Source organism: Gallus gallus, chromosome 1 (genome assembly GCF_016699485.2).
Source record: "Gallus gallus isolate bGalGal1 chromosome 1, bGalGal1.mat.broiler.GRCg7b, whole genome shotgun sequence".
NCBI lineage: Eukaryota > Metazoa > Chordata > Aves > Galliformes > Phasianidae > Gallus > Gallus gallus.
In genome coordinates, this window is record NC_052532.1 from 122,888,431 (window position 1) to 122,908,096 (window position 19,666).

Sequence of the window (19,666 nt, forward strand, 5' to 3'; positions counted from 1 at the left end):
TGGCTGTAATGGCACCATGAAGAAACTCCTTCAGATTGCCGGTTCCATATATTATGTCATTTTTCACAGAAGCTGATAGAAAACAGCATGGCTTCAGAACAGGGAATTACGTACCACAACAGGAAGTCATACCAAGGGAAGTCAACTGAAAAGAAGGAAATTCGCATCTATCCACAGTGCTGAACATGTTCTCTGGAATTCCAGACAGCTCCTGTGAAGATCTTCTAGGTGGGCAACCTGTGCTCATGTGAGGTGAGAAGGCTGCTACCTTTCACCTTGGGGCTGTATTCTTGAGGGTTCATTACCTGGAAGCATGAGGTCGTGCTACGTTTTTAACCAAGCTCATAGATCATCCCAGCAGCAACAAGTTCTACAGTTCCAGTATGATGGATATAGTTAAAACTCTTGTTGATATGACTTCAGAAGTAGGGATGTCTGAGGTACAGAAGATAAAAAGCTGTAAGAATTTTTGTGAAATATCCATGAAAACCCATTGTGAGTATTTGAAGTTTGGATGCATAATATTACTGAACAATAAAGAGGAGTGAATATGGGGTTAGTCTGATACCCCTGTGAAAAGCACAATTTTCCTTTGAAAAATGCTATGTTCCTAGAAATCTGAATAAATTCAGGTCCATAAATACGTTATACATTCACTGAAAAAGGAACAGAAGCAGCAGCTTAATCTGATAACATTTCCAACAGAAAGTGTCTCATAATTCATGAAACAGGAAAAAGTAAACTCTACGCATCTCCCATTTGCTAACCCAGTTTGCTTTCAGCGATGGTAGAAAATAAAATTATCAAAGAATAGCATTTTTTTAAACCATTAACATAAACAGCTGCTTACTCCGCATGGGTCCAAAAAGCACATCAACACTTTTTTTTCTCTCCATGGACAGAAATTCTGTTCTGGTTCTACTCATAATTAAAAATCATAGTAGCCATAGCAACAGTACCATTGAATGTCCAAGGCTGGCCCTATAAGGGCCTGAGAAACATCCTCAAAGCATGGACCAAAGGCGGTTTAAAAGGGAAACATTCTCCCTCTCTCTTTGACTACCATCTTGTTGCTGAGGAAAGAGGGAAGACTCCTAACTCCCAATATGATATCTCTGTACATTAACTAGTTAGAATAAAGGCTAAATTCAAAACTAAATCTCTCGAGTAGAATTTCAGTACCTAATTTACTCTAATATTAGGCCCCTGGCTCCTATTCTCTTCAGTTCATAAATGTAGATAGGCTGGAGGGACTGCAAAACACAAAGCAATAACATAAAATAAACTATTAAAGCTAAGGACACCATGTTCCTTTTATTCTCGCACACACCCACACACATACGCCTACACACAAGCAAAAGCTCCTCAGGAGTAGGAATCTTGAAATGTGAAAAGTCCAGTATGCAATAAAGCTGTAAAATAGACTTATTACTTTTTTATGTACATGTCCTGTGTCATTAAGCAGCCTTCCTAGAAAAAAGGACATGGTATATACATGCCTTTTTTTTTTTTTTTTTTTGCTACAGGAGTGGTAATTGCTTTTTCAACACAAGTAATTTTGAACTACTTGTTATACGCTGAGTGACACACTGGACAAGCAATTTTGTGTTCCCACAACAGCAAATTAGAAAGGCAGCCAAGCCAAGTAACCACATGACAATCCTTCTCTCCCCTTGTGTTTCAAATTATTGCATAGAAAGCACTAAAACCAATACAAAACCCAGCCATTGATTTCACCATGAACCAAATTTCACCCCAATTTCTTTTGCAATAGTTCATGTGTAAATTTTAAGTATCTAGAAACTTCAGCAAGAAAGTTGTTAAAGGTAGCTTTTTATGGACATCCCTTCAAACAACCATTAGACAGTTCTTCCATTTGGAAATAATTTCTTCATTATCTTGGAGACTTGGTTTGTCCTTCAAAGTTTTCCTGCCTGAACACTAGCCCTTCATTCAAGCTTCCAAATTCAGTTGTCAGTTCCGTGTGCCAAACCTTCAGCTCAAGATGGCAGAAAGACTCTTGGAGAGCATAAATCTTCAAACAGCACATTTCAGTGATACCGTGCTCATGTAAATGGAGAATTGCCTGTCAGTATGATTCTTGCAATTTATGTTGGTTTGTATTAAAATGAAATCTCACGTGTCTAGAAGCTGTATCCTCATCTTCCTTTTTGAAGCACTCACTGGTTATGGAGGGTTCTCCTGCTGGCCCACCTTTGCAAGCACATGGCTGTGTTTCCATACAGTGCTCATGCTGCAGCTCCAAATTACCCTCAAGCCACTGCTGCATTCTCGAAGAAAAGAAAATACTGACTTGTCTGACCTGCAGAGTGAAAGGACGTAATTTGCACAAGGATAAAGAGCACATAGGAACTGAAACTGAGTCTTCAGTCTGGAAAGCTTGAACAGATCTGAACAAGAGAGAGAGTACTACAGTGCTCCTACTGAATGGCAGAGGAAAAAAAATATAAGAAGTCTGAGGCTGTCACCACCATATGGATTGCTATTGCGTGGAACTGGATTCAGTGCCAAGATCAGATTGTATCATTCCCCACATTCCATAAAAGAGGCTTTATAACACTGAGAGTTTTATCCAAAAACATGTGGCCTTTCCCAAAGATTATCTGATATCTGGCTAAAAGGGATTCAGAAGGCAAAAAGGAGTTCAAGTAAGTTTATTATTGTATGTTCCACCTTACTTTCCCTCCTTGTCTATGTCCTGTTTCCCGAAAGAGTCAAGCACATGCAGGTAGAAAGAATCATAGAATCGTAGAATCATAGAATTGCTCAGGTTGGAAAAGACCTTAAAGACCATTGACTCCAACCACAACCTAACCATACTACCCTAACTCTAACAACCCTCTGCTAAATCATGGCCCTGAGCACCACACCCAAACGGTTTTAAAACACATCCAGGGATGGTGACTCAGTCACCTCCCTAGGGAGCCTATTCCAATGCTTAACAACCCTTTCTGTAGAGAAGTTTTTCCTGATATCCAACCCAAACCTCCCTTGGCGCAACTTGAGGCCATTTCCCCTCGTTCCCCTCACCTGTCACCTGTGAGAAGAGACCAACCCCGCTCTCACTGTAAGCACCTTTCAGATATTGGAAGAGAGCAATAACATTTCCCCTCAGCCTCCTTTTCCCCAGACTAAACAGCCCCAGTTCCTTTAGTCACTCCTCATAGGGCATATTCTCCAAGCCCTTCACAAGCCTTGTTGCCTTTCAAGTCAATTCAATTTTGAAGGAACTAGTTTGTTTCCACAGGCTGCATTGGCAGTCAGAAGTACACAAATAAGAAAACAAAAGGTTAACACCAAAAGCATCCTAAACCAATTTCAAATGCACAATTCAACAGAATAGGCAAACAGAACTTCTTACAGAATAAATCAAAGCAAGGTAAACAGAAAAAGGGACATGCTGAAACCCATATTCAGTACTCAGATAAAATTCATACAAAATTTAAAGCAAGCTTGGCAAACAGCTGGTTTTTCAGACTCCATGACTTTCCATAAATAAAATGAGAAATATGTAAGGTAAACATCCAGATGAAGTACACTGGTTTTCCCATCTGCAATTCCAAGTCCAAAACAAATTGCTTGCCTTCTGTGCTTGGACTCAGAAATAAGTAGAGCTGGTTCACTTTTGGCTCAAGGGATTGGCTCTGAATTGGCTTGCTGAGCTAGACGGCAGCAATAAGCATTCTGTGTGTATAATATAGTCTTAAATTTGGCACTTGCTCTCCCTGCAGTCCTCTGGCATAATGACATCTATTCAAATCGCCTACTTTATTTGCCTAACGCAAGTGCTGAACATCTCAAAATCAGATGCCTGACCAAAGCAGGCATTAATAATAAAATAATGCAGAGCATCCAGCTCAGGGTGCCAAAAAGAGAAGACATTGAGATCCACAGCCCTTTTCTTCAAGGTGAACAGCATGCAAAATATGACCTTACAGTATCAGTCCTCTTACATTTGCTTTCCACTGCATTGTTTCTAGAACTTGTCTCCTCTTGGGAGGAGAAGGACTGCTGTCCCCAGGACTTCCATACCCGATGAGACAGACAGACAAAAGATATGGTTGTTATTCTTGTCTTAAAGGCATTTCACAGGTATTCACACAATGCCTTGCTATGAACAAAACACTGACATACAGATAGGAAGGGAATTAACACAAATGGTTTAACTGAACAGTGTTATGACAACGTATGATCCATGACCAAAATATCTTCTGAATTTTCCACTATTTTGGAATTATTTTTTACTCGCTGTAAAATGAAAATTAAGAACTGACGTTAACATATGTGCACTTCTCAAGAAAATTAAGCCATTCATATTCGCATTCAAACTGGGATGTGGGAGAGTTATTTTGGGCATTCTAACAAAAATAGAGTGGGTTTCCCCCAGCTCTTGAGGTGAATAAAAGCTAACTGCTAAAAGGCCAGGCAGAATTGTGCCAAAGCTTCTAATATTTAATTTTTTTTTTAAGGTGAGGGATGAATGTTTTACCCTCAAAAACTAGCAAGTGCACTGTAGGGAAAAGGCTACAAGTTACAGTAACAAAACCATGAAATTCAAATTATGAGCTTGTGAAAAGAGAAAATTACTCATGAATATTAAGTCACAACTGTAAGATGACTCACTTTAGTATTTATTCCTGTGTCAATTATATGGCACTTCTGCTGTGTGAAGGAGTATAAAACAGCTGAGTTGGCTAAAAGGAAAAACTGGTCATTACGCAGAACCAGTCAAAATGCATGGGCTGATATAAAATGAAGTTATCAAATGAAGCAGGATGTATTCTGGCTACATGTTTTAACCTTACTTATTTACCTCCTCATCCATGCCCACTTCCTCACCAGTGCCTATTTTGTGCCAAGTCATACATACCTCAGTGTCAGTATCCTGTGCCTGTGATCGCTGCTTGCTCAAAATGGGTTTATCATGCAAAAACACTGCCCAGACTAAAATTAATCTTCAGTTCCACAGAGGCCTGAGATGTGATTGCTGTGGGAATTCCACGGGCTTTGCAGCATTTAAATTCTCAGCCACAATCTTGTGTTAATGTAGAAGAGTTATTGTGTCTTGAATAGGTTTGTGCCTACCCAGAACAATGTTAGATTAGAGCTTAACGCTTCCACATAGCCCAGCTTCTTCTCACTTCTTGTCTTCCATTTTTTTTTTTTTTTTTTTTGGCAGAATTAAATTCAGCTTTACCTAGTACATAGTAATGAATGTATATTCCTTCTGTTTGCACAGAAGGAGGTTCCTAAGGCTTATGTTGCAGGTTGGAAAGTCTACTGTGTATTCCATTTAAATGAAAAAAAAAAATGGAAAAAGAGGAGTTGAAAATTAAATACTTATGCAAGGAGACAAAACTAAGAAAATTCCCCAGTCCTCCAATTAAGAGCTTGCTCATTCAGGCCTTGTGCACTGCCAGCAGACTACACACTGATAAAAACAATTTTGGATTATTTAGACTTGAGCAAAAATGCTGTGAGTTTAGAAGGCCAGCATGAAAATCATTGGCATAATGACAAGCTCCAGCAATAAGAAAATTCAATTAAATCATTACACAGAAACATAGCACTGATGGAATTTTCACAGCTCTAATGAGGCCAGTATGGAGTTCATGACCTGCTATGAAGAATGTTTAACAATGATGGGCCACTGAGTGCCATTATTTATTTAAAATTCTAAGAGGGAACTCGTCCTGCACTCTGGATGGGCCTCATCAGTGGTAACAAATGATAGCCTAAATAAAAGACGTTTCTAACAAACGATAGCATAAACAAAAGATGTTTCTTTTAGCCTTCCCATTACCAGAGGAAAAAAAGTGAGATTGCAGCATTCTCATAAATTGGGAACTAAGATACCGTTGGTGAATCAAAGAGGGACTCCATCAGTATGTCGTGAAGATGCTTTAAAAGATGTAGAAGAATTATTCTTTTCTTACTTCAACAATCTCTAAGAAAGTTACCAAAGTAGAACAGAAGTGGTGAACTGGGGTTTGGATGTACAAAAGAAAGAGCCTTGCTCAGGGCAGGAAATTGCTGAGTTCTATAGACCCATGCTGCCAGCTGTCAGCATAAGACACTGGCTGATTTGGTGCTGGGCCCAAGTCATGGAGTTCTGGCAGTGTGGTCAGACCTATTACAACAAATGAAGTAAAAACAACCAAACAAAAAAATACGAGCAGGAATATTTGCACAGCCATTTTTTATTTCATTTGGCTGACTTGGATTTCAGATCAGCTCTTGAGAACATGAAGTACTTCGGGCTCCATATGAAGTCCTCCAGTCAGAATGTGATTAAGACAAAATTTAACTCCCTCTTGTAGACAAAATGAAATCCAACACTAGGTAGAATCATTTACTTCAGTACTCGTGAGAGAAGTAAAACACTATTAAAATAAATGCACAGTGGGTAAGCACAGCTCCTCGCATTCTCTCTCAGATTGCATTTTTAGAGAAATGCTTTATTAAGGTTAATACTATTCTCAAAGTTCTCGTGGAGAGCTGGGGAGAAAATAATTCTTGACTTTCAAAACATGCTTTAAGGCCTTCAGAGGGTCTTTTTGATTTTTGAAGTTTTAGTTACTCTACCTACATCCCTCTGGTGCACAAAGCCAGGACCCGTGGCTAAGTATTTATTGAACAGGTAAATATTATTCTGCCACATAAATATTGTTATATTGATATTTCCCATGCTAAGTATGCCTTTCGTTGAGTGTTTAACATTCACCATGTAGTATGCTATATTCGCAGACGTGCTGAATAAAGAGAAGGAGAAAAAGAGAGGGAGAAAAACACTTCTGGCAAATCTTCCCACCATCTTCATCTTACTGTAATTAACACAAAACATAGCCAAAAAAAGGCCCAGAGCAAAATGATTTATCTGATATGTTAATGTAATAAAGATCTGACTGATTTCCACATCTCCACCAGTACTGCTAAGAAGAAAATCAGTACCCTGAAGTATTATACATTCTTCTCTTGGCAACACAAGATTCAAAAGTGGGGACTTAATTACTTGTGGGCATTAGCTTTATTCCCTCCTAGGGCATGATCTTGACTCTTTTCAGTGTTTCTACTCCCACACGAGCTCTCAGTTGTGCTCTTTTCATCAGAATCTCTGTTCTCAAGTGTCACCATACTGCAGGGGACAGTTTCTGCTCAAGACGGTTTGCCCAGGAGGATGCTATATATTGTGCTGGACTGTGCTCTCTCTTCCCCTCTCTCCCCTCTTTAATGAGCAGGGAGAAGCATCTACAGAATAAGCCTGATTTTCTGGGGAGCCAGCAATTATTACTAACAGAAGCAAGGCAGGAACAGACTAAAAAGTGGGATAGATCCAGGAGGGGACATAAGAGAAAAAACGAGCCCTGAGTTGCTGCACTTTTTATAGATGCTGTTGATGTAGAGGGATTGCCATTTAAATGTTTGCCAAAGTAAATCAAATATTTACGAAGAAGATCGCCTCCTTGGGTGGAAAAATTTAGCTTTTCAGGAGTCGTGGCATGCTTACATAGAGTCAATTTTCCTTTAAACAATCACCCATTATAAACAAAAGTAAAAAACAAACCTTGACACATCATAGCCAGAGGAACTAGTCTGCACTGCAGTATTTGGAAATAACAGAGGTTTTCCAGCATTTGATATCTATTGTAGCTCCTCTTCCAGACTGCATTTATAAATGAGCTGTAGCCATTTCCATAGGTAACAACAGTAAAACGGGTTGTGTTGCTCAGTATTCTGATGGGGGGATTCCTGCCTCGTCTTACTGTTCTAGAGCAGACTATCATGCAAATGTTTGCTGCAGTGCCTGATTATACCTGACTGAAATACGAAAAAAAAATAAAACCACTGTATCTCTTTGCCAGCAACCATAATCATCTAAAAAAATCTAATTGCTATGGGTTTTTATCCACAAAAAGGAATCACGCCATTTTAATCTGAATACCATTACTGAAAAAGAAAAAAAGCACTTTTATGGGAGAAATTCCCAGTGTTTGTTTTGAAACAGATAGACTTTATTGATTCTGCCTCAGTAATATCCTTACTGCAGAAAAAAAAAAAACCCTTTAGAAGCTGGAAGGCATGATACACAAGGAATAAAATGACAACTGCATAAATGTCTTCCTCCCATTAACCAGACTGAAAGCTGTTCCCACAGATATTTTATGAAACTTTCCCACTAACTAGCTAGGTGCAAAATTGCCTTGATTCTTTTCTTTCTCTTTGTGAGAGAATTTGACACTGAAAGGCATACTGTGGCACCTCCTAGAAAAGGCTCAGGTGAAAGGTATTGCAATGTTAGCTACACATCACAACGTTTAGTAGAAGGTTAAATGTTATTAGGCTATTGAAAAGAAAGAATTTCCTACAGTTGTCCTTCTCTGATGTCATTATTCCTTGTAGTTCCAGTTCAGCTCATTTGTCATGTTATAGAGCATGGTAATGAAAATTCTGTTGTTCTTGTGAAAGCTCTGCAAACAGCTGAAATATCTTATGACTATTCTTACTTCAGGGTCATACAATAATTTGTGTGAATTACCATCAAAGCTGAAAATTTTTTCTTGTCCCTGTGAGTTGTCAGATGTTTTGGCTTTCACCTATAATAGCCTATAGTGTATATTTTTAGAAAAGTACAAAGAATCAGTGGTGAGAAGGCAAGCCTAAAGAGATGAAACCGCAGTATAAGTTCAGTTGTTAAAATCTGTAGGAAGAAAAGATTTGATGAGCACTTAGAAAGCCATTATTTCTGTAGCCATAGCAAGAGCATTAAGTAGCTGGCAACAATTCTTCCAAAGTTACCTAATATTTTAAATCAGGGTCACATTCCTCTTTTCTCGTAAAAGTTTGTCTACCCTTCTGCTCCCACCTCCTTTATAAATGTGGTTACCTTCAGCCCTTGACCTCTATTTTTCTGTATACATCCTTGCAGCCTAAGCCACACCAGCCCTGTCTATCCCAGCTCTGCATCCCAGCCAGCACTTCAGCCTCCCTGCATCTTGCCTCACCAAACCACAATATCTGCTTCCCTGCATGTCTGCCCAGGTCATCCCAAAAATTACTCTTCCCCATGTATTACTGAGTGGGTAACCCTCCAATCTCTGGTGATGAGAGAAGGGAGGGAAAGAAGAGGCAAAGACCACATTTTACCAATATCTTTTATACATGGGATGTACATTCTGCACACTATCCCACCTCAGCATTTCAGTAACTGTTAGGCTGGGTCTTTTGACTAAACATACAGCATTATCCAGTAATATCCCACATAAATTCATACTGATCTATCTCAGTAGAATAACTATTTATGAAAAGATTGTTCCATTTTCTTTTTAAATAAATGCGGTATTCAAAATAATTTCAAAATGCTCAGTCATTTTAAAATGCTTTATGATTTAAAATACTTTATAATACTATCTTTCAGTCTGTCATAAAAATTCCTAAAGCAGTGGAGAAAATACTAAGCTGACGTTCTGACTCTGCACTAGTACAGGCCGGAGAGTTTTGTGTTCCATTCTCCTTGTTCAATGAAAGTTGAGGGATGAGGCCCAGTAGTATACATGTGAAAACCACATCTCATTAGTTGACAACCTTTTAAATGTGTCAAAGGCTTTAACTTGTATAAATGTGCTAAGGAAAGACTTCTATAACCATTAAGAGATAATGAAGGCATTGAGATCTCCGTTAAATCTATTCTAGGAAGCTGAAATGAGCCAAAATTAATCTAAACTAAAATATTTGAGAGCTATATGTCTTGAGAATTTGAAAAATGTAACGTTCTATGAGCAATGCCCAGACAATCTAACACAATGAATTTTGAATAGTATTTTGATGCCAAGAAATGGCAAGGAGCCCTACATCAAAATGAAAAATATCCAATTACAGATTTCTGTAAATTCTTGAGCAATGAGGATGGTAATGAGATAAATGACAGAGAAGGAAGGAATGAAAGGGATAGGAGTTGGACTTTTAGATCTTTATGATACAAAGCTTTGCCTGCAGTTTTTTTTGTTGCTGTTTTTACAAGCTTTTTTTTTTTTTTTTTTCCTGGGATTTGCACATTTTTATTTCTTCTGTTGGCTCCCTCACCGTGACTGCTTTGATTGTTTTTGATTGTTTGATTGTCTTTAAGTAATTCTGTGAAGATGTTACTGTGTGCCGTACAGCACTTTTTTACTTATAAAAGCAAGCCACAACAACAACGGGGAAGGGGAGGAAGAAAGCACCTAGTAAGCAGTCAGGACAGCATCCTGGAACCTTCGGTCATAGTGTGGAAGTGCACCAAATGGCAGTCTTTCCTCTAGGTAACAAAGTAAATAGAGGTACCCTGAGGATGCACGACTCCTGAAACCTCTGGATGCAAAGTTAATGAAAGTATGTAGAGCAGACAATATTCCGTTAACAACCCACAGGACTGGCATTAGAATGATGCAACAAAAATTGTTTATGCTCAAGCCAGCAACTGCATGTGGTAAAGCAAACTGCTCCAGAGATTATCCCCGTACTCAGATAACTCAGACCATTGACACACAGTTGAGCTCTTGGTGCCACATGCACCAAGTATAGCTATCTCCCTACAAATACTGCTGTCATGCCACTGCTTCCTCCTGTAATTCTCTTGCAAGTAACGTGTCTCTCCTCTTGCCGTCTTGTGCCTGAACCTCAGTGCTAGCTTGAACAGACACTTTCTGAAGTTAGTGAGAGTATTTCCACTGAGGTAATTGGTCTAAGTTCAGGGTACCTAGCTGCTATCTCAGCCAGAGCCAAACACAGTACCACAGTGACCCTGTAGAAACTATAATGATCTCAGATGAGGACTGTCTTGTCATTGTTCACAGTAATGACAGGTCATAGCCATTCAGAAGAAAGGATAAAAACTAGCAAATAGTTCATGAGAATCTCTTCAGAAAATCTAACACCATTAAATAAATAGTAATATTACAAGTCTTGGTAAATCTGTACAAGCTTAGCCAGTCAGAAGGATTCTGAGAAGGATTTTCAGTGTTTATTCTCATAAATTAATTGTTGCTTCCTAGGAGTAGTATTCCAAATATAGCAAAAAGATCTCCACTAAAGCATTTTACAGTGTCCTCATAAACCCCTGAAATAACAATGGAGATGTACAAGCTTTTTTGTTGTCGTTAAGTATGTCACAAAATACTGATGTATAAGAAAGGAATTATGTTCTCGGGAATAAATCTCTGGAACCACCTCTGTATCTATCCAGTTATGTCACATTGTATTCATTACAAGAGCATTTGAACACCTTCCAGCTACTTACAATGCAAACAACAGTCTCCGTCTCTTTTCCCACAATAGGATTGCATTCATATTCAGTTCTGTGCTAGCAAATTGGTTGATTTTTGTATCTGGTACCTGTACAGTGAATATCACAGCTTGTCCTGTGTCTCAGAGAACAACATATAGTGAGTATAATACAAAATACCAGAAGTGATTGCTGGTTTGTCTGGCCATGTTGTGTGTATACACACGCCTGGGAAATTCGTCAAGTAAATATTACATATGATTTTGCAAGTGAATATTATTTATCACACCAGAATTTCTCTCATTTTGTGAAGGAAGATTATCATCTCTACTCCTGAAGATTTCCTGCCATGCTGGTTCAACTCCACGTGCATCTCCCTGTAAGATAAACCCTCCAGGAAATAGCAGTAGTGAGATTTTGCTTTTCAGAATCATTTAATAAAAAAGTGCTTCATTATTCATTCTATGGGAGTCTCCCTGGAAATAGCAAGCTCTCATTGAACAGAGAGATGCTTCGGTTGTAAATCACAGGACACCAAACTGGGAAGATGAAAACCACAAAGAACATTTAAATTAACAGAGAATGGATGAACAATTCATAATAAATGATTTGGGAATGAATGCCACCTCGATTTATCATCAAGTATGTGCAAAGGCAGTACATGCACTTGTAATGCCTTTTACTGTCTTTTCAGGGTCGTTACTGAATGCTGGCCCAGTCCATTCCAGTGTGACCAATAAGGTTGGGTGTTTAGTCCTGCACTGACATCTCAGCTAACAACTGTGCAAAGGATGACATCAGGAATAAACTAAATGCTTATCTTCTTGAGGAAGAAAAGCAAACAAACAGAACTGTCAAAACCTGTGCCTATGAATTTAGTGTGGCTGGCCGAAAGGGATTGTGCAGCGCTTTGTGGAATCTCTCCATGCACAGTTTAAAAACAGACTGATGCTATGAATTTGTGTTTAATTTATAAAGACTGTATCTTCAATTCACATACAGAGTATGTCTGTTTTCTCTGCTGGTTGTGTTCTCTCCTTGTTTTCTGTTGGACTGAAATTCTCAATCCCAGTGGTGATTCGGGGCTGACAGTTGTGCAGGGATGCCATCTTTCTGACAGTACATGTCATATAACCTGTTACAGAGACATTCAGCAGCTACTCACCACTACCTTTCTCACTCATATAATTACAAACATGCAGCACTTCAGAGCACAACAAGGCCCTCCCTCTCTGATGGTCACTGTGTGCACATCACATCTGGCCATGCGGTAGGACTATGCACGCACATACCAAGTCTCCTAAAGGATTTCATATGCACATCTCCAGCCACAGCAAAAAGGTCTTGAGCATGCCAGCTGGAATAAATACTGTGGCCTTGTGATAGAAAAAACAGCTGAGCCTTCAGGACAGAATTAGCAAGGAACAGGTAGTGAGATACCAGAGCAATTTGCCCAGCTCATTTCAGGCTGTCTCTCCATCTCCAGGCTACTTTTAGGAAAGAGGGAGTCAGAATGCACTGGAGGCTGGCCTCTTCTAATCACTATTTTTTTGTCTTCCATCACAATGAAATATCATGGGACAAAGAATTCATTATCACACTGGCCAGCTGCTTTCCTAAACCTAAATTTCAAGAAGAAGTAACTGAGCAGGGGATCATCGAGTGGGAACTTGGATCATCTGTCAAGGATGATGAAATGTTTAATATACACAGAGCACTTCTACCTAAGGAGAAAGCAAAGATAAGTCCAGGAAAACAGGCAGAGAATAGAGGCCAGAATAGAGACCCTGCTGGCAGAGGAATATCATTGCTTCAGGAGGAGAGTTCTGGGCACCTCAAGCTCAAGGACAGGTCCAGAGTAAGGAGAAAACTGGAGCATGGGTGTATGTGAATTCACACTGCTTCTAATTTCTGTAACACTTAGCAAATCTGCATCTGCCTGCTTCGCATTCCATGTACCTCTTATAAAGCCATTATAGCCTTGCAGTCTGAGCTCTGGGAAAGAGTGAGAATTAGCATTCAAAGAATGCTCAGGATCAGCATCGCTCCTGGTATGTCAAGGCTTCTGGGCACTGAAGCCCTGTTCCTGAGAGAGGCCCAGTCTCTGCGTAAGAAGTTTATCAAAGACAGCAAGGAAACAACACCAGAATTATTCAGGTGGCAAAAAGCTTAAAAGCACAAAGGATCCAAAGGAGTCAGCTCGGCAGGACATGTGCCCAGCTTCTTTAAAAACCTTGCTTCAAAGCTGACATCTTTGCACCTTTCAGGATTCTCAGAATTTAGCTGGGACTTCCAGCTAGAATATCTCAGTCAAGTATAACCTAGCAATAACAAGACCCAGAAGCAACAATTAATGAACTGTCAAAGGAAAATGTTTGCTTTCAATGATGCAAAAACAGTTTCTGTACAAATATTGATTCATTTAAATTCAATTCCATTTTTTATCTAAGTTTCCAGTACTAGTCTCTATTGATGTTTGCCATATCCTAAAGTTCTTATTCAACTTATATCTGGTTGTTATTCAGGACTGAGAAGAGAAAATAGTGAAGTTTTCACAATGTGATGTTCTGTAGGACTTTCTGTCTCCTAGACCAGCAGTAAGTACATGTTGTATGCAGGCCATTTCTCTGGGTTTGCATGCTGCTGGGTTCCTCTGAAGAATTCATTTTGTTCTGATTTGGGTATTCTCTGTCAAGGAAATCTTAGCAGTATGACCATTTGTGTGGGATTTCTGGACTGACATGGGAGAATGTTCCAGAGGCTTTGTTATCTGTGCATAACTCAACACAACAGTACCTGTTCTGCAAGCTCCAGAACCAGAGGGCTGCTGGAGAAGTAGTACATATGATGTAGAAGTAAAATCTCCCATCTTTGAGATGTATTGTTTTTTCTCTACATGAGGAAACCCTCATAAGCAGTAGGTTGTACCTTCAATAGCACAGACTTAGCTCCATATTTACCATACAATGTACGCACACATCTTTCTGACATTTCCAAGACTTAAATTTTACCTCTCACTCCCAGAAAGCAGAAATCGGCTTCTGATTTATCAGCCATATCCCATTGGTGAGAGCTGAGAATACATCAAAGGCAAAGACTACATGACACCTCCCTCAGCCTTCACACAAACTTTATCTAGGAAAGTTGTTTCCCTTCTTCTGCCCCCATAGGGAACAAACTACACTGAGAACAATAGCAAATGTTTCCATGAAAACTTCAGTCCCGAAGAGCATTCTCATTGAATTAACATGACGGTGGTAATTAAACAGAGAAACTGGGACCAATTCATGATCAGACAAATAAAATAAAATAAGCTGTTGATGCTCAAAATATTCAAAATGTATGGACCCACCTAATACTTTTTTCATGATTACTCATTCCTACTGCAACAAACATTATTTGTCTCCGTAAATTTCAAGTCATTTTGACTGCCTGTTTTTTTTTGTTTGTTTGTTTTCTTCTCTTTACATTGGCCAAAATATTTGTGTGCTGAACATTGCAATATTTCTGGCAAAGCCAGCTGAACAGCTTGCCAAGTTATGTCTGTGGAAACATAAAAACACTGCAATGAAAAATTAAATGTTGATGGTGGCCTCTAAACAGAGGTCAGGCTTTCAAGGTCAGCGAGAGGTAAGTGGTTTGTTTGTTCTCCTGCAGGTAAAGTATTAAGCCTGTGAGGTTTAGAAGATAGTTTAACCTAATCTCTCATTTTCCAAGTGATGTTCTCAGCAGGCTATTCTGTAGTCAATGGGAGCATATTCATCATGACTTTTCATTGCCACCTATAACAAGAAAGACATGCATCGTTTTCTGACAGAATAGCTGCAGGTAAAGATGTCTTCATATTACGATTTCTCCATCTTTTTGCCTACCCTTGAATACATAGCAGAAATACCTAAGATTGTATCTGGTATCTAATGTCAGTGGACGCAGCCATTTTCAGAGAGCGTGCATGTTTTCACTGAGCCTAATGGAAGTAAGGGCTCTTCATCTGGTAGCATAAAGTCTGTAAGACAATCACAGGCGCCAGTACAAATATTTTCAGATAGCTATTCTGGCGCACCCAAATGTCTTCCTGAGTTCAACAGAGAACCCCAGACACAACTTTCAGCTTCAGATCCTGCCTTGTGGATTAAGCATCTAAGAGTCATGAACTTACATCCTTTTCCACCACCTTTTTTTCCCTCTTCTCCCTATTAGTCCAGCCCTGAGTCAGTCATGAGTTTCACAGACTTATTTTAACCCTACAGAACTTAAAAGCCATGTGTAGCTCCTGAACCGTTGGAGACTTGTGAATGGTCCAGATGTGGCCCTGCCATCAAAGCCTGACCTCTGACAGCAGGTTTGTACTGGCCCCACAGCTGGAGGGGTGTCTAAATCCTCAGCTGCAGAGAGAAGCAAGTGAGACTGACTTGGTAGCTTTGTTGGGGTCAATCCATTTGTGTACCTGGCTCAGCTCTGACCCAGCGTGGAGCCATTGCCATCTCTTGCCTTTGCACCCAGAACTTTCTGTAGCTCTTCTCTCGTAGTTCTCAGTCATACGGAAACAAAGCAATACATTTGAAGGATCGGGCAGACTCCTCTTGTTTGGGACAGGTCAGCAAGTACACACCTGTTCTATATTCTACAATGCTCCTCAGTGCACTTCTAACCTCAGTTCAAAGAAACTGTGACTAAAACTTTTGTAACAGAAGACAGAGAGAACACAGAGAAAGACTTTTGCTTCCTCAAAGCCCTCTTTTAGCAGAAAGATCAGCCAATATTTTCTATGGTCTGTCTCAGGATATAGGCGCTGGTAAGGGCATTATTATTTTCACCTACTGTACTGGGCATAACAAACATCTATAGTTGTGGAAATTCAAAAGGTCAAGGAAACATCATCAGTGAGACAGCCTGCATTAACAGCTGAAAGACAGCTATGGCTTACAAACAGCCAGCTTTAAGAGCCATGGACACAACAGGTAGGTCCAAGAAATAGCAGAAGAAGAAAGGAATAAAAGAAGAAAGATGATGTAGGGCAATGATAATAAATCAAGCAGCTACGTGACCTGACAAAGTATGTAACTGAGTGTTTTTAACTGAATTTCAAGTGTTATTCAACACTTCTATGACTAATCTATAGTCAGTCAAAGGTGAAGTATTGAAAAGTTGATTATTAAGCATAGGCAGAAGTTAAAATATGTGAATAAACCTGATCCCCAGCCACAGGATTTGCACAAACCCTTTCCAAACATAGAACCCATTAGTTTTGGTAGAATTTTTGTACCCATACCTCTTAGGCAGTTCATCATATTTCAGAGACCAATGAAAGAATCCAACGCACAAATAAAACAACAAAAACATAAATGTATTTTTAAAAGTTAGCTGTATCTCTAATATGCAATATTAGAAGAAACATTACAATGTCATCTGCTCTTCCTAATTAAAATCTTTATGTGCTGCTGCATAATAATAATGGCAAGATTAACAAAGACACACATAAAAGAGACCCAATAACCAAAGACCATCAGGATAAAATTTAAATCAACAATAAAATGTATCATTACAATATTTTATTGTGTGCATAAAATTAACACATAAAGTTCTGATCTAAATCATCAGAAGCTGCTATGCCAAATGTTCCAGTGTTAAGCCTCCAGAAATAGAAATTTAAGAACTAAGTGCTCTGTTCATTTTTGGTTTCAGGCTCTGAAAATCTGGATGGCACAGGTCCCCTTTGCTACCCTGCAGGAAAAAAAGGGACCTTGTGCTATCTGAGAGCTAAGAGAAGACAGCATATTTTAGCAAGACAGAGCTACACGCCTGCCTACTTAGCAAATCTTTTACTCCATCAGAGAAAACAGTTGAGATACCAGCACTGCTGCTTGAAGCAGAAGGTTGTGTATTTTTTTTTACATTTACATTTTACAATGCTGCCATCTTTTGGCTTAGGTGGAATTTCATGTTTAATAATCACAATTGCCATACTTAAATTTTTGCACTTTTATAGTTTTTCTCAAAGGTGGCTAAACATAAACAGCTGCAATAACAGAACCTCATGAGAATTGTCTCAGGCTTCCTTGAAAGTCAGTGGAAGAAATAAACACTTTTGAGGAGTGATTCATTTCATCCCAAAGTAGATATCCAACAGACATCAGTTATGAGCACTACTTAAAAAGTATTAATGTTCTATTCCAATGGCTGTAACAGCAACCGAAGCATGATCACCTCAGGTGTATACATTGCTGACACATTCTAAGTGTACAGAACTTACAAAAGGAATACTACTCCATAATCCAGTGGGGAAGTCTTCAGAAGTGCTGCTAACTATTAATTCGTTAACTTGTATTCACACACAGTGAGGCAACAGGCACTAAAGAAGGTGATTAACTGCATCTAAATAGGGATGAGTGATGATATTTATTCTGGAAGTCCAGCTCCAGTATACATTTTCCTTGGCAGTTTAAGATGTTTCTAGCTCTCTCTCTCTGCTTTGCTTTCATAGCCCATCATTTCCCATCTCAGAAAGCTTAAATAAAAGAAACATCACGTGTTGTTTCCTGCACACACACAAACATCAGAAAGAGGCATCAAATTTTCCTAGAAATGTTATGAATTTTGGATTCAGATTATGCAAGAGCTAAACCGAAGCAGGATTTGTTTTAATCCAAAGATAGATCTTGAATTATAGTTGAAAAACTGCTACAAATTAAACAATGTTTAATATGATTATGTCTTATCAAAGGGAAAACATAATAAATTAAATGCTTTAGATGATTAATAATTAGTCAACAGCTTTAGGACTGATTTATTTTGGATTATCTCTAAATAGGTAGAGCAACACAAAAATAACACATTTGCAAAATAATTGTCTGCATACAATTTTGCATCAGTTTAACAGAACCACACATTTAAATGTTACAGATATACAACTCTTGAACACTAATGAGAGAAATAGAGGTCAGTATCTAATTTCCTACTTTCTATTAGAATCACCATGTGATGGAAATGACTATCTTGCCAATGCCATGTCAACATGCTCTTGCTACTTACATTTTTACAAATCCCCAGTGACTGTACTCCTTGATTCTTAATGTATAAGCTAATTAATTGGTCAATTAATGAGTCTGAGTAGCTGATAAGTGCTCTCTGAGATGTCAAGACTCGACAATTGCTTATAAGGAAATGTCTCTGCTTTCATAGCAGTTCTACTCCAGCATTTCCATCTCTTCCCAGGCAACAGTATTCTAATTTTCTGCCTGGTTCTTGACTAGTGTCCAATCATTGGAACAGCCCTAAAAACTGAAAGGAATACAGCCTTGGAAGAAAGTTCAAGAGGGCCCTGCTGCATTATGGGCCACCATTCATAAAACTGGTAACAGCAAACCTTCCCTGTAGCACTTCTGATTCCAAACCTGGGCCACCTAGCTAGAAAACGATATGGGAGTCCTGGTGGACACCAAGCTGAATACAAGCCAAGAAACGTACCCTTGCCACGAAGAAGGCTAAGAACTTGTGGATGCGCCATCCCTAGAAGCACTCAAGGCCAGACTGAATGGGGACCTGTGCAGATTGATTTAGTGGTTGGCAACCCTGCCCATGGCAGGAACTGGATGGGCTTTGAGGTCCCTTCCAACCTAAGCCGTTCTATGAATCTTTGATTCTATGATTCTAGGCTGCACTGGGCAAAGCATCAACAGCAGGTCAAGAGAAGTGATCCTTCCCCTCTGCTCATCAATGGCGACGCCACACCTGGAGTACTGAGTCTAATTCCATTAGTGTAGTACAAGTGAGACATGGACATGCAGGAAAGAATCCAATAGAAGGTCGCAAAGATGATGAAGGAATTGGAGCATCTTTCCTATGAGGTGCTGTGGCTGCTAAAGCTAGAAAAATGAAGCCTCAAGGAAGCTCTCAACAACACATACAAATAACTGAAGGGAGAATGTAATGAAGACAGAGCTGCTCTGTTTTCAGCAGTGCCCAGAGACGAGAAAGGAGGCAATGGGCACAAACTGGAGCATAGGAGGTTGCTTCTGAAGCACCTCTGAAGGCAGCACTTCTGTGCTGTGCAGCTGACGGGGCACTGGGACAGGCTGCCCAGAGGGGCTGTGCAGTCTCCTCCTTGGAGGTATCCAAGAGCCGCCTGGCACCCTGCTCTGGGTGTGCTGCTGGGCAGGGGCTGGGCTTGATGGACACAGAGGTGCGTGTCAGCACGTAATTCTGTGATCCTGATTCTTAGCGCACTCTCTGAGCATCTGGTGATTTGCTCGTGGAATTCCTAAGTCAGGACTGTATCTTCATGACAGATATCCGTTGTACAACTTTCCTCGTATCATTTTTTTAACCTAGTGACTCGCCAAGTTAACCCCCACGGTCTGCTTTCCCTAACTCCCAGCCACCAGTCTG